Genomic DNA, 12,699 nt, shown 5'->3' with positions numbered 1-12,699 from the left:
TCTTTGAAAAATATATCCACCCAAGCCTGACCAGCCTTGGGTGTAACAATCTCTTTTTCAACATTACTTTCAACAAACTTGTGAACATTTCTTTTGGCAGCATAAAACTCTTTGACACTTTTGGCCTTACCATTGACCATTTTGCCAAAAATGTGTTTCACATTTCCGTTGAAAGTCTTTTCAACATCAAATTTCTTTTTGTCAGAATAAAATTGATTTGAAATTTCTACTTTTCCAACTTTCTTCATAAAATTTTCAGCACGCAAAGGTGGAAAATTTTCATCATTCATAGTTGGAACTGATCTTTCAACCTTTCTTTCAACACGTGGCTCCTCTGATTTTGTGGAATCAGATTCATCACCAGAATTGTTACCTGAACCTTTCACAACCCATTTTTGATTTTTTACATTTTCTTTTCCTTTCAAAGCACTCTTTGAACATTCTCCCTTCTCAAAGGTTGAATTTTCAAAGCCTGTAAATCTTCGGGTTGAATGTTCAGTTTTCTCAACAACTTTCTCTTTCAATTACCAGAGACTTCCTGTTTTGGTTTGAATGTTTTCGGACAGTTGCTAGGAACATGACCAACAGTTTTACACTGAAAACAGGTTCTCTTTTCAATCTTTTTTTGAACAACATTCTTCTTCAACTCTTCTTGCTTTTTGGCAAGGAATTCTTGATTCGTCTGCTTTCTGAATGCTTGTTCTTTCTCAGCCTCTGTCATTTTTCCTGAAACAAACACAGTTTTTGGTTTATAAACTTTTTCATTTTTATAATTTTTCGGCTGATTAAATTCTAATCCTTTCTTTTTAAAATTACGATTATGGTTTGATTTCTTTTGGAAACTATAACCACAATTGTAACCCATTTTCTTGTTAATTTTTTGTTGTTCTCTTGAAGTGTATTGTTTAGGTTTTCCGGAAAGATTTAAATCTTTTATTTCAGAAATATTAATTTCTGTGATTTTGAAAACCTTGTTAATCATTTCAATTCTAACACTTCTTATTGGAAAAATCTCATCAGAATATAATTTGTCAGAATCTTTCAAAGTATATGCTACTTTGACCGGTTCATCATCCAAATTAGATTTTGATAGCAAAAATTTTGTATCATAAACCCGTTTGTCCTTTTTAATTGTTGGCTTTGACGCATCGGACTCAGACTTTGACTTGGATTTGGACTCCATTTCTGACTCCTCACTGTCATGTTTTTCTAACACCTGATCGACCACACTTTTTATCAATTTGGACTCATGATCAGTGTCGGACGACGTATACGTGACATCAATATTTTCCGGCAAGTTATCTGATGGCCCAGACTCCCATTGCAAGTTAATTGCCTTTTTTACTCTTTCGGAATTTGGATTTCGAGGTGAATATTCATTTTCGACCGGGGGCGGACATCTATTGTAGACCACACTTGGTTTCTTACCAGAAATTTTTACTTCATCTTTGTCTTCTGCCACAGATTTCTTTTCTTCTGAAGTCTTTACTTCTTCAAATGTCTTCAATTCCTCCACAATCGGATAAATCCTGTCAACAACAAAAGTAGAACATGAGTAACTCTCCAATAAATTTTTAATTCTCTCAGTTTCTATTCTTTGTGTTGCAAGCTTCAACTCTAGATCAGCACACTTCTTTGTGTAAAAATTGACATTATCAAGCTGTCTGATATATGCTCCTTTGAGTGTATTCATTGCTACAGCTTGTTCGCAGTTTGAATCAGTGTACTTGTTGATCTCTCTGTTCATTGTATCATATGATTCTTTCAATCTGTTTATGTTGTGCAACAACTCATTGTTTTGCTTGATCAAAGAATCATAATTCTGACACTTTTCAGGAACTTTAATTGCTTCAGTATCAACTTTAATTTTAAACTCTGGAACATCTTTGACTGTTCTGTTTGATTGAAAAAACTCATTTCTTCTCTTTCTCTCGGCTTCTGCTTCAGCTTTTAACCTTTCCTCTTCTTCTTCCTCTTCTTCAATCTGTCTCTGTCTTTCTTCTACAGCTTCCATGAATTTTATGCACTTTTCTGCCCATTTCAGATCGTAGGCATTTGCAATGAAAGCTTTAACATTTGAAGTGTCTTTGGACATCTCTTTGGTCATGTATTCTTGATCTGGGCAAAAATTGTCCCAACAGAAACCTTCAGCCAATTTTTCATCATCTTGTTCTGCCAAACACACTTTGCTGTTTGTTGGAAGATATTTATCCCAGCTACACTTATCATACTTGCCCTGATTAACTAGACACGCTCTTTTTGAATCTTCAATCACACCTCTCCCATGTGCAGTTTGTGCCTGATGCTGTGCTTGTGGTGTGATTTGATGATAAATCGCCTTTTTGTGATAATCGTTGTTTCCAAAAGGGTTCTGAGCTCCACTTGCTTCTCGATTTGTGCACTCTCTCTTGAAATGTCCCTTTTCCCTGCAATGAAAACACGTAACTTTAGACTTATCAAAACCTAAAGTTGACACATGAGCCTCGCGAAAATCATCTCTGCCTGTAATTTGTTTGAACTTTTCAGCCCGTCTCAACACATGTAACAACTCTCACAAAAATTAATACTTAGTATGTTAATTATCTATTAAGGAAACCTAATTGAGAAACCCAAGTAATTCTGCATAAACCCTATAATTTTCAAAACAATCGGAATTAGGATCAGGGCCCTTAAAACTCAAGGGGGGTTAAACCCTAAATGATAATTATCACTATAATTCGTTGTCTGAATTGAAATTGCACGAACTTTCAACTCAGCAAGCCTACTGGGACACAAGGCTACCCTAGGGCAGATTGGCATCTCTCGCGCCACGCGACAGGCGCATGTGTCCCTGTCGCGACACGCGGGGGGGACAAATTTTGGGTATAAATAGGGGGCCTTGGGACTTGAATTCTGACACTGATTCGACGTAAAAATTCCAAGCGTACGTTGAGTTATAGCAGAAACAGTCCTAAACACACACTGCACGGAACGCTGCTGCAACAAACAGGGTAATAACTCGATCGCCATTACGAATTAACGTCCGATCGATTTAAACTATCCAACGATTGTTTGAGTGCTGCTCAAATTGGGTTTATACTTTGTTATTCATCGTGATTTCGACTTGAATGTTTGAGTGTTGTCCAAACTCGGGCTATACTCTGTCATTCGTTGTGAATCCGCTGAATATTTAAGTATTGCACTTTGTCAATCATTGTGAGGGTTTAATCACGTGAATTGTCGTAAATGCTGTATTAGTTACTAACCCCGTTTGTGTGCATTGTTAATTAAATTAGGTTAATCAAGGCTAATCAGTAGGCTTATACACTGCTCGTTAAATCTGCAATGTGAGTCATTCTCTTTTTATCAACTGTTTTACAAAACTTCAAGTTATTTTCCAAAGTTATAATTACAGGGATTAAGTCTATCTAATCACCAAATTACAGCCAGTATGTGGGGTTTTGTATACATTACTTATTTCCTGTCACCATTGGACAACGTGTTAGCCAAGGGGTGATCTGACCACAGTTACAGACACCATTTGGACAACGAGATAGCTAATGGGTAGTCGAGTGACAAATACTGTGGATAGTTGGTTGATATCAGAAACATTGTAATCACCCTTAATACTGTGAATTATAACAAATGTGTCATTTTCAGTAAAATGAATGATTCACTCAGTATTTCCCGCTGACAAACCTTTTTCAAACATGTTTCAGGTGATCTGTTATAAACCAGAAAAAGTGCCGTGAAGCACTACCAGCTTAAAGGAGTGGCTCAATATAGATAAATAAGAGAAACATGTTTTGAGAAACAAAGATTTCCCAGTGAAATCATGTTAATGTAAATTACGGGGTTTTATCCCTAAATTATGTAAACGGGCATTTTTAATATTAAAAGATCCTGTATTAAATACTTCCGCTGTCGCCTAAATTAAATACCACGGGATTTCCTGCCTCACGGCTCTAGACCGGGTCAAACCGGGGCCGAGGGCCATGACAACACACTAGCCATGCACCATTTAATATCCATCAATTCCATTTCCTCGGCATCGATTTGATTGTAATCCTCTTTCGTGAGCATTGGATTACCGATCTTTCCGGCCACAAAACTACTATAGGATTCCAACACCATTCCCAACAATGACATTTGATTTTTAGCAACTTCCTCAGAATAAATCATTCTCAAGATTTAATACAATATTGCATTGAAGTTTTCTTCCATTCTTTGTTGCAGAAATATTTGGATCAAATGATGAAAATCTTGTGCTGCTTGATCCCTGGGATTTCTTTTCAGAAGAGTCTTTCGTACTGAAAGCGGTTTCAACTTTTGGAGAAAGATTTGTCGTTCCAGTAACACCACTCTTGTAATACAAACTGATGTCCTGTTCTCCATCATAATTCTTCATCCTGGCGATCTTCCTCTGATCCATCTCTTGAGCTTCCAGGTGTTTAATGAAATCTCCCAGTGTCATCTTTTTATAATCTTTTCTGTTGGATCTCAGCATCATCAAAAAAGTTCCCCAAGTTTCATGTGGTAGCGCATCTACAAGTTTTTCAATTAATTCATCAGTATCCTTTTTAATTCCAAGTTTTGACATATTTCTCTCCAAGTTACAATATCTTTCAATTATTTGCTTGGTGTTTTCAGATTTCAAACCACGGAATAAATCAAATTCTTTCTTCATGAGTGACATTTTGTTTTTAAGCATATCATCACTTCCTACAAACTTTGCTTCCAATTCCGTCCAGATCGAAAAATCAGTTCCGTCATGTTGAAGCAATATCAAATGTCCTCCTTGATTGCTTGCTGAAGCAGACTCACCATCAATTTTTCATCTCTATATTTCTTTTTCTCTTTAGTACTCATTTCTCTAATTGCTTGCTGCACACCATTTGCTGTGGGTCTAACATATGGTTCTTCAGTGTGTTCCCACGCGTCCAAATGATAAGCTTCAACCCAATTTCCAAACCGTTCGGACCATGCATTGTAATCATCAATATCCATGAGCTTAGGCGGTTTCTGAGATGTCCCGGTTTCATTTTCAAGTAATGCATTCTGAGTGATCGTAATCGGACTAGCAAAGGCATTGTAAAATTTGTTGTCCATGTTTAATTGTCCAAAAATTCACGAAATTTCAATTTTCAAGCAATATTAAGGTTCTTGGAGCGGAATAGCAATAATGCAGTTTCAGGCGAGATCAGCTTTTGAAGCGAAATCCCAATAACCCAATCGAGCGAAATTAAGTTCTTATCAGCTGGAGCGAAATCAGACTAATGCTTGGAGCGAAATTAAACTAGATGACTGTAGGAGTGAATTAATCCTGAGCCATGGAGCGGAATCACGTTCTGAGCGAAATCAAGTGTCAATTATGAGCGAAATTACCATGGCGTCACTATTTGCACGAACAGTTTCAAGCGAAAACCTCAAAATCCTAGGTTTTACTTTGATTTTAGCTTTGAAACTTTCAAGGATTTATTAATACATGATTACGAGTGCTGTGTGTGAAATTGAGCCGATTTTACCAATAAAAATTTTTCAAAATTGAAGAAGGTGTAGAAAATCAGATGAAACACAGCTGAAATGGCAAGAACTCTTCCTCCTCAGCTCTGATAGCACTTGTAGGATCGTACTCGGCCCTGAATGAGTCGATCAGAAGAATTCCTATCCAAAACAAGAGGCGGAAACTAATGCTTTGGTGCAATCTCAGCCATATTCACTATAAACTGTTGCATTATTGATTACTGCAACAATTACAAGCTCTGAAAACACTTCGGCAGCACTTCGTGGCTTACCGGAAGAAAACACCTAGAACACTACCCCTGATTTCGCCCCAAATGAATCCTATTTATAGTGCTTTTGATTTCGCTCCAAAGACACACAAACATTAAGAGTGGAATCACACCTACACCTATGAGCGAAATCAGGTCTTAAGCACAGTCGGGCGAAATCACATGCTAATCCAGTTTCTTGAATTTCGTGCCCTGTTCTATCCTATACAACGAAAGACTCGATACAAGACGTAGGCGACAGACGGATGCACCAGCAACTCAGTTATGAGGTCTCGAGTGAGATCTCGAGTCGAGTCAAGTCTCGACTCATCTTGTAATATTATGAGGTCTCGACTCATTAAGGTCTCGAGCCGTAATCATGGTCTGCTCAGTGTCTCGAGTCGTAATCATGGTCTCGACTACTGTGTTTTATGAGATCCCGACTCCTTGATGAGGTCTCGAGTCGCAACCACGGTCTCGAGTTGTGAAGATTGAAGCCCTTAGTCGAAACCTCAGTGGTCTCGAGGCGAAACCTTATGGTCTCGAGTCAAGATCGTTGTCTCGAGTTGTAAAGATTTGAGAACCCTTATGATTTCGAATCGAGACCTTGTGGTCTCGAGTCGAGATCTTGGTCTCGTGTCATTAAAAGTGATCTCGAAACTCCTATTAACAGCTGTTAATGTAAAAGCGTAACTGAAAATTCGAATTCTTAGGGATTTTGAAATATGGTTTCCTGTTTTAGTGATGATCTAATTTCATCAAATATTTCGAAAATTTTATTTGTTGATCGAATAACAGTTTTTCAAAAATTTCTAAGAGTTAAAACAGATCAAAACATGCAAAAACACTCAATAATCCAAATCATATTCCAAAACATAAAGGAATTTCGAATTTTCCTAAGAACACATGATGAACCCTAAAAAAATAAAACATAATTCTGGAACCCGAAACCTGAATTTTAAGGCTTTTCTAAACAGATTTCGGACATAATTTTACCCGTTTTGATTTCGAGTCACATGATAAACCATTCTTTTCTTTTCTTTTTCTCGAAGCAGTAATTTCGAGAACAATGACCCGAAACATGGCTGTTAATTTTATTAGGCTTTCAAAATTCCGTTTTCCAGATTTCTATCCCAGAATTAATGGATATGAAAACAGAACCGATTAATCAACATATGTTTTGATACCACATGTTGATCAGTTCTGTTTTAGACATAATGGAAAACATGAAAACATACCTGATTGCAAAACACAGGCCAGCAGTGAATCCAGATGGAGCCGCAACAATAGAGTTTGACATGATTGTCAGAGTGATCTGGTTCCTCCTTAGGGTGCAATCTAATGATGGTGATGAGAAAACTGACTAAGGGTAATCGGTTGAGGAGATGAGGTCGATTGATGTTATGAGAGTAATTAGGTTATGTGTCTAACCTTAGAATCTCTACATAAGTCTCCTTATATATGCACCCAAGAGGAAACCTTAATTAGTTAATAAGGGTAATAAGGCCCATCAACAATTACCAACTAATTATTTAATAGGTTGTTATCTATTTTGATGTATATTACGTAAATGATTATAATGGCTACTAGATTAAATATTAAATCGTAATATATTTAATCTTACATTCTTCCACTTAGCTGAGTAATCATTTACTATGAATATTAGATAAGGCAACTCAGGTGTTAAGACTCATTTTAGCCTTAAACAAGAACTATAGCAGAGAAATACAGCCGTTGAATCATTATGCGACTCAGGACCCCCATTAGTCATACTATAGCCTTAATTAAAAACCTAATCGTTATGATCAAAATACGCATAAGCCCTTTGTTTGATTTGTAACTTTATTTGTCTATATGCCATTATGCCGGCTTGACATATTCTTAGAGACATACAAAATCAAACTGATGAGGAAAATTAACTAATAGTTAGTCATTCAAAGTACGATATGCAATTGCGCACTGCCATTAATTAATACCCGTCTATGAGCTCTCTTGATAAGACTTATGGGTAATATCCCTTTAGTTATAGGATCCTTAAGCATATCATGAATGTTTTCGATACAAAGACTTAGTTTCCTCAATTCCTTCATAAACAATAATTAATTGTGTATCGAAATTTAATGCAGCACCTCTCGAACTGTTACTCTTTAAGGAGTCATGGTAGCTGACTTTATCACACTAAGTCTTCAAAAAATTAATTATATGGAGTTAATAAACTTATGAGTTCACTGATAAATTTCCAACAACATTTAGTTATAACTTAGGTTGTTGATATCAGTCCATTATGACTCCTACATGAGATAGGTTTTGTCTGTTGACATCAAGATATACCCGAAATAACATTTTGTCATCTTTGAACATTACAAAGTTAAAGTAATAAACCGGTTTGAGTTCTCACTTCTTCTTCAAAGCATAGCCTCTCGTTTTTTTTAAAGATATTATAATACTTTATTAAATACTTCACATTAATCTAGACATATCTAGTGTGTTGCAATGTGAGTAATATCTAAACGAGTATAGACTTGATTACAACACCTTTGACTTGTTTAGATAACTGGTCTAAACAGATCGTATTCGGGTTACTCAGTTTTAAATGTACACAGGTTAATGTTGATGTTCTTTGACACAATAATTAGATGGGTGGTCGGGCAACCCGTAGTTTGGCACATACAAAAGTAGTAAACAAATATATAAAGATCTATTTGACTTATTGGTAAGAAAGATAATTACCATGATGTCCTCCCCACTTTCCATTAGATGGAGCCTTGTAGAGCATGCGACCCAAAGAAGTAAACTGATCAACAAAACATCTTCAGTAGAGATGTCGAGCCCATCTAAAAACTTCATGTGCAGTATTTCTCACACCTGATTGAAAACAAATCAATATGCAAAATCGGTTAACCCGAATTTAAAAAGGATTATATATGAGTTTAATATTTCCCATCCAAAAACCTGACCCAAGAAACCCGATTAAACAACCCAAAGGGCACCCTAACATCTGGGAATAAAAAGCACACTAACAAGACATGTTGATTTAGAACCTCTACAAAACATTATTACACAATATCATTGAGTCCTATTGAAACATGTAGTTATCTCAAAATTATAATTTTTTTTCTCTAATCAAATCAAAAACAAGAACCAAAACCTCTAACATGTTGTCAAACTTAAAGGTTTTGACTATTTCTAGAATCTGAATGGTGAAACTGCAGGGTTCTTGATTGCTACCAAACTATAAGGCTACACGGTATGGGGTCGTCCCTATACCGTCGTGGTCCGTCGCCGGTGTATACACCGTGCCCCCCCCCCGGTCCCGTCCTCAACGTCCCTTTCTCGCCGATTGCGACGGTCCAAAAGTGTGGGGCCCAATCCAGAAAGTTACCTTTATAAAAAAAAATCCATTTTTTACAAACAAACAAAAGGTCATATTTATAAAATATATATATTTCCATTCCATTTTCACTTTCATTCACAAAATTAACCCTAAAATTTAATCTCTCTCTCACATAATTTTTATAAATCTTCTTCCACTTTTATAAACCTTACACTCGTGTAGCGGAAGAAAAGTTACGCGAGAAGGTCCGATTGTCGAATGAGAAAATAAGAATTTCGGATGAAAAAATTCGGCTAAAGGAATGGGAAATGATAACGATGGATGTCGATCAATATCCCGAGCCGAAATGTTCGATGTTGAAAAAGCTTCAAACCGACATCATGAAGAAGCATAATATTATTTAAGTCTATGTTTTTTTAAGTGTTTGGTTTTTTTTGTTAAGTTTATGTTTTTTTTATTAAGTTTATGTTTTTTTTATGTTTATGTAATGTGGTTTTAATATTAATGAAAATATTTTGTTAGTATATTTGTTAAATGTTAAAAAAAAAATAGAAGACTAAAAAAAATAAAAAAAAACATAAAAGTGGTGGAGGACTATGACTAGGACCATCCTCCCATGCCCTCTAGTTTTGGAGGATGGATCATCTTTGGGAGGACTATGACGTGGCACCTACGTGACGGATCATCCTTCAAGGATAGACCATCACCATACCCACTAGCCTAAGGTTCCCGACTGCTACAAAAATAATGCTTCTTAAAACTTCAACATAAAAGTGTAGTTCTTGGTATTTTAATGATGAACCATTCATAATCCAGCATATTGTAAATATAGTCATATGATACTATAATGCAACATAAATGACAACAAACTTTTAAAAACACATCAAATTACAAACACCGCGTGAGTGGAGCATTTAGAACAATCTTTAGACCCTAACACCTCAAAATCATGTCATTCTTCTCCTTTTATAAGCCCTAATTCAATCTATCCCTATCTAAAACAATCACCAAAATATCTAACATATATACAAATCAGAAAAACCTAATAAAAGTATATAATCCTAAAAAACAACATAAAGAACAGCACAAACCTGAAAGGCGCTCCTAGGGTTTCGTAAAACATCACGAAAAAGAGAGCATCAACCAGCTCATGTTGGGGTCTAGGTATGCAACCTCCGATGGATCCACTACAGAAAAAGAAAACGCACAAAAGAGACTATTGGTGACCAGATTTCTTAAAATCAAAGCATGAAACCCACCTGAGGGTATACGGGGTGCCTTCGGCAACCCCCATCGGTGACCCAAAATCCCGATCGGTAAGACACCGCCATCACTGCGGTGACCAAGAGAGGGGAGGTGAAACCGGTGGCGGCTCACCGAAGAGAGAGGGAGGAGAGAGAGAGGGGCGGTCCAATCAATGATTTTCCTTTTTTTTTTTAAAAAAAAAAAAAAAAAAAAAAAACCAATTCACCTAAGAGGGGAGTGCCGCCATCAATTTAGGGTGTTAGGGGAGTTTAAGAGGGGAGTTGACGTGGCACACGAGGATTGGTTGGGCGTAAGAGAGGGGACTCACCTCTTAGGTGAGCACCCCTTACACCCTGAAGATGCCATAAACCCACCTTGAAGATTGCCAAAAACCCTAGATCTATAAAATCGCCTAGAGAGAGAGAACGAAAATTTCATTTGGATCTTGGTTTGAGGGAGAGAGAACGAAAATGAAAAAAGGGCTCTCAATTGAAATTTAAAAAGAAACTAGCAGTATTCGTCGCGAGTATCAACAGTGCGTGTTTTCAATTTAGAAATTTAGGCCATGGGGTATGGGGCTTGGGTTGGGGGAAAACGCCCAAGCCACCACCCCAGGGGCTTGGGTTGGGGCTTGAGTTTGGGTGTGGCCCCCTTTGGCGTGGGTTTGAAGCCGGGCGTGGGGCGGGCTAGCAAGGTGACATGGTGGGCTCTCAATGGCCATGTGTCAACTCATGCCCCTAACCCAAGCCCCACCATACCCCATGGGCGTGGGTTTTTTTTCCCATTCCACGTGTCAACCAATGCCCAACCTAAGCCCCACCATACCCCACGGTTTTAGTTCATCCTTGCGGCTTTTTTCTTCAAATTAATCTGCACAACATAAATATTTGCTCAGAAGCTTAATCATTCTGTCGATGATTGAATAGCACTGCAAAATGGGTCATAATCGAGGGTTAAGATGGTGGACCTGACCAGTGGCGGATCTTGCCCGTTGCACGTACCAGGGCCGAAAGACACGGGCACTAAAAAAGCCCGGGCAAGCCCGGGCCAAACATAGTATATATAAAAAATTTCGATCGAAATGCGGAAAATTAGCACTACGGCCGAAAAACTTGTCCGGGCCGTGACCCTGCCATATGCCTACTAAGAACCGCCCCTGGACCTGACACAAACCCGAACGTCATGCCGCGCACATATATTTTCAAGTTGCCACAGACACATGCTGTTTTTTTGCATGTGAATACTTTAAAATTCTAAAATTACATGTTAATTTCATCTTTTTGAGGCGATTATCTTTAATTTAAGATATGCCAATTAGTTTGAAACTAGGGGAAATGGATTTTATCACCCTAAAGTAAGCAAAATTGGCCAATGTCACCCCCAACTTAATTTTGGCTCTCACCACCCTCTACTTAACATTTAGGTGGTAGTGTCACCCCTTCATTAAATAATCACTAACTCACTGAGGTTTCTAATCCTACGTGGCAAGGGACTTGTGAGGTGGACAGCGGACTCACCCTAAACATAATAAAAACCCTAATTCAACACAAACACATATTCTCCAAATTGTAGAGGACCGGTTACCGGAATCCTCAAAGGCTATCTCGGCTTAAGCTCCGCCATCTGCACAACACTATTCAACAACGATCCAACACTTTTCCTCCTCATGCTAACCATCGTCCCGTTCATCGTCTGCCTCACCGCCATCGTCTTCCTCTGTGAAGTTCCTTCGTTCTCCACCGCCGCCGAAGAAAAAACCGAATCTCGATATTTCAACATTTTCAGCGCCGTCGCCATCGTCATCTTCGTTTACCTCTTAATCTTTGACATCACCGGCGAACACGGCACCACACTTTCTCGAATCTTCTGCATCGTATTACTCATGTTATTAGCTTCTCCGATCGCTTTTCCGGCTTATATCGCCGTCTAAAACCTAATTCGGTCAGATCTGAAAACCCTGGATGTTGAAGCAACCGCGAAAACCGTTACGGAAGTGATGGAACCGTTGCTTGTTGCGGAAGATACGGTAACTGAGGCGGTTATTGTGACGGAGGATGTGGTGGAGAAGGTGCCGCCAGTGATCGGAGAAGAACATACGGTGGTTGAGGCGTTGAAGACGGTTGATTTTTGGATATTGTTTGTATTGCTTTATTCGATTCGGTGATCAGAGTATTTCATGAAGTAAGTTTCTAAATTCTCTTCTCAAACATACAAACATTGGGTGTTAATCGCTTTATTCGATTCGGTTTTTGAATTTCTTTTGGCCTTGACTAAAAACCGAGCCGTACCGAATTAAATTGTGTTTAACCAAACTGAATTTAACCGATTAAGCTGTTTATTATGTTGAATTAGGGTTTTTATTATGTTTAC

Source organism: Helianthus annuus, chromosome 13, assembly GCF_002127325.2.
Source record: "Helianthus annuus cultivar XRQ/B chromosome 13, HanXRQr2.0-SUNRISE, whole genome shotgun sequence".
NCBI classification, from domain to species: domain Eukaryota; kingdom Viridiplantae; phylum Streptophyta; class Magnoliopsida; order Asterales; family Asteraceae; genus Helianthus; species Helianthus annuus.
The sequence above is the reverse complement of the archived record's forward strand: the minus strand, read 5'-3'. Positions refer to the sequence as shown.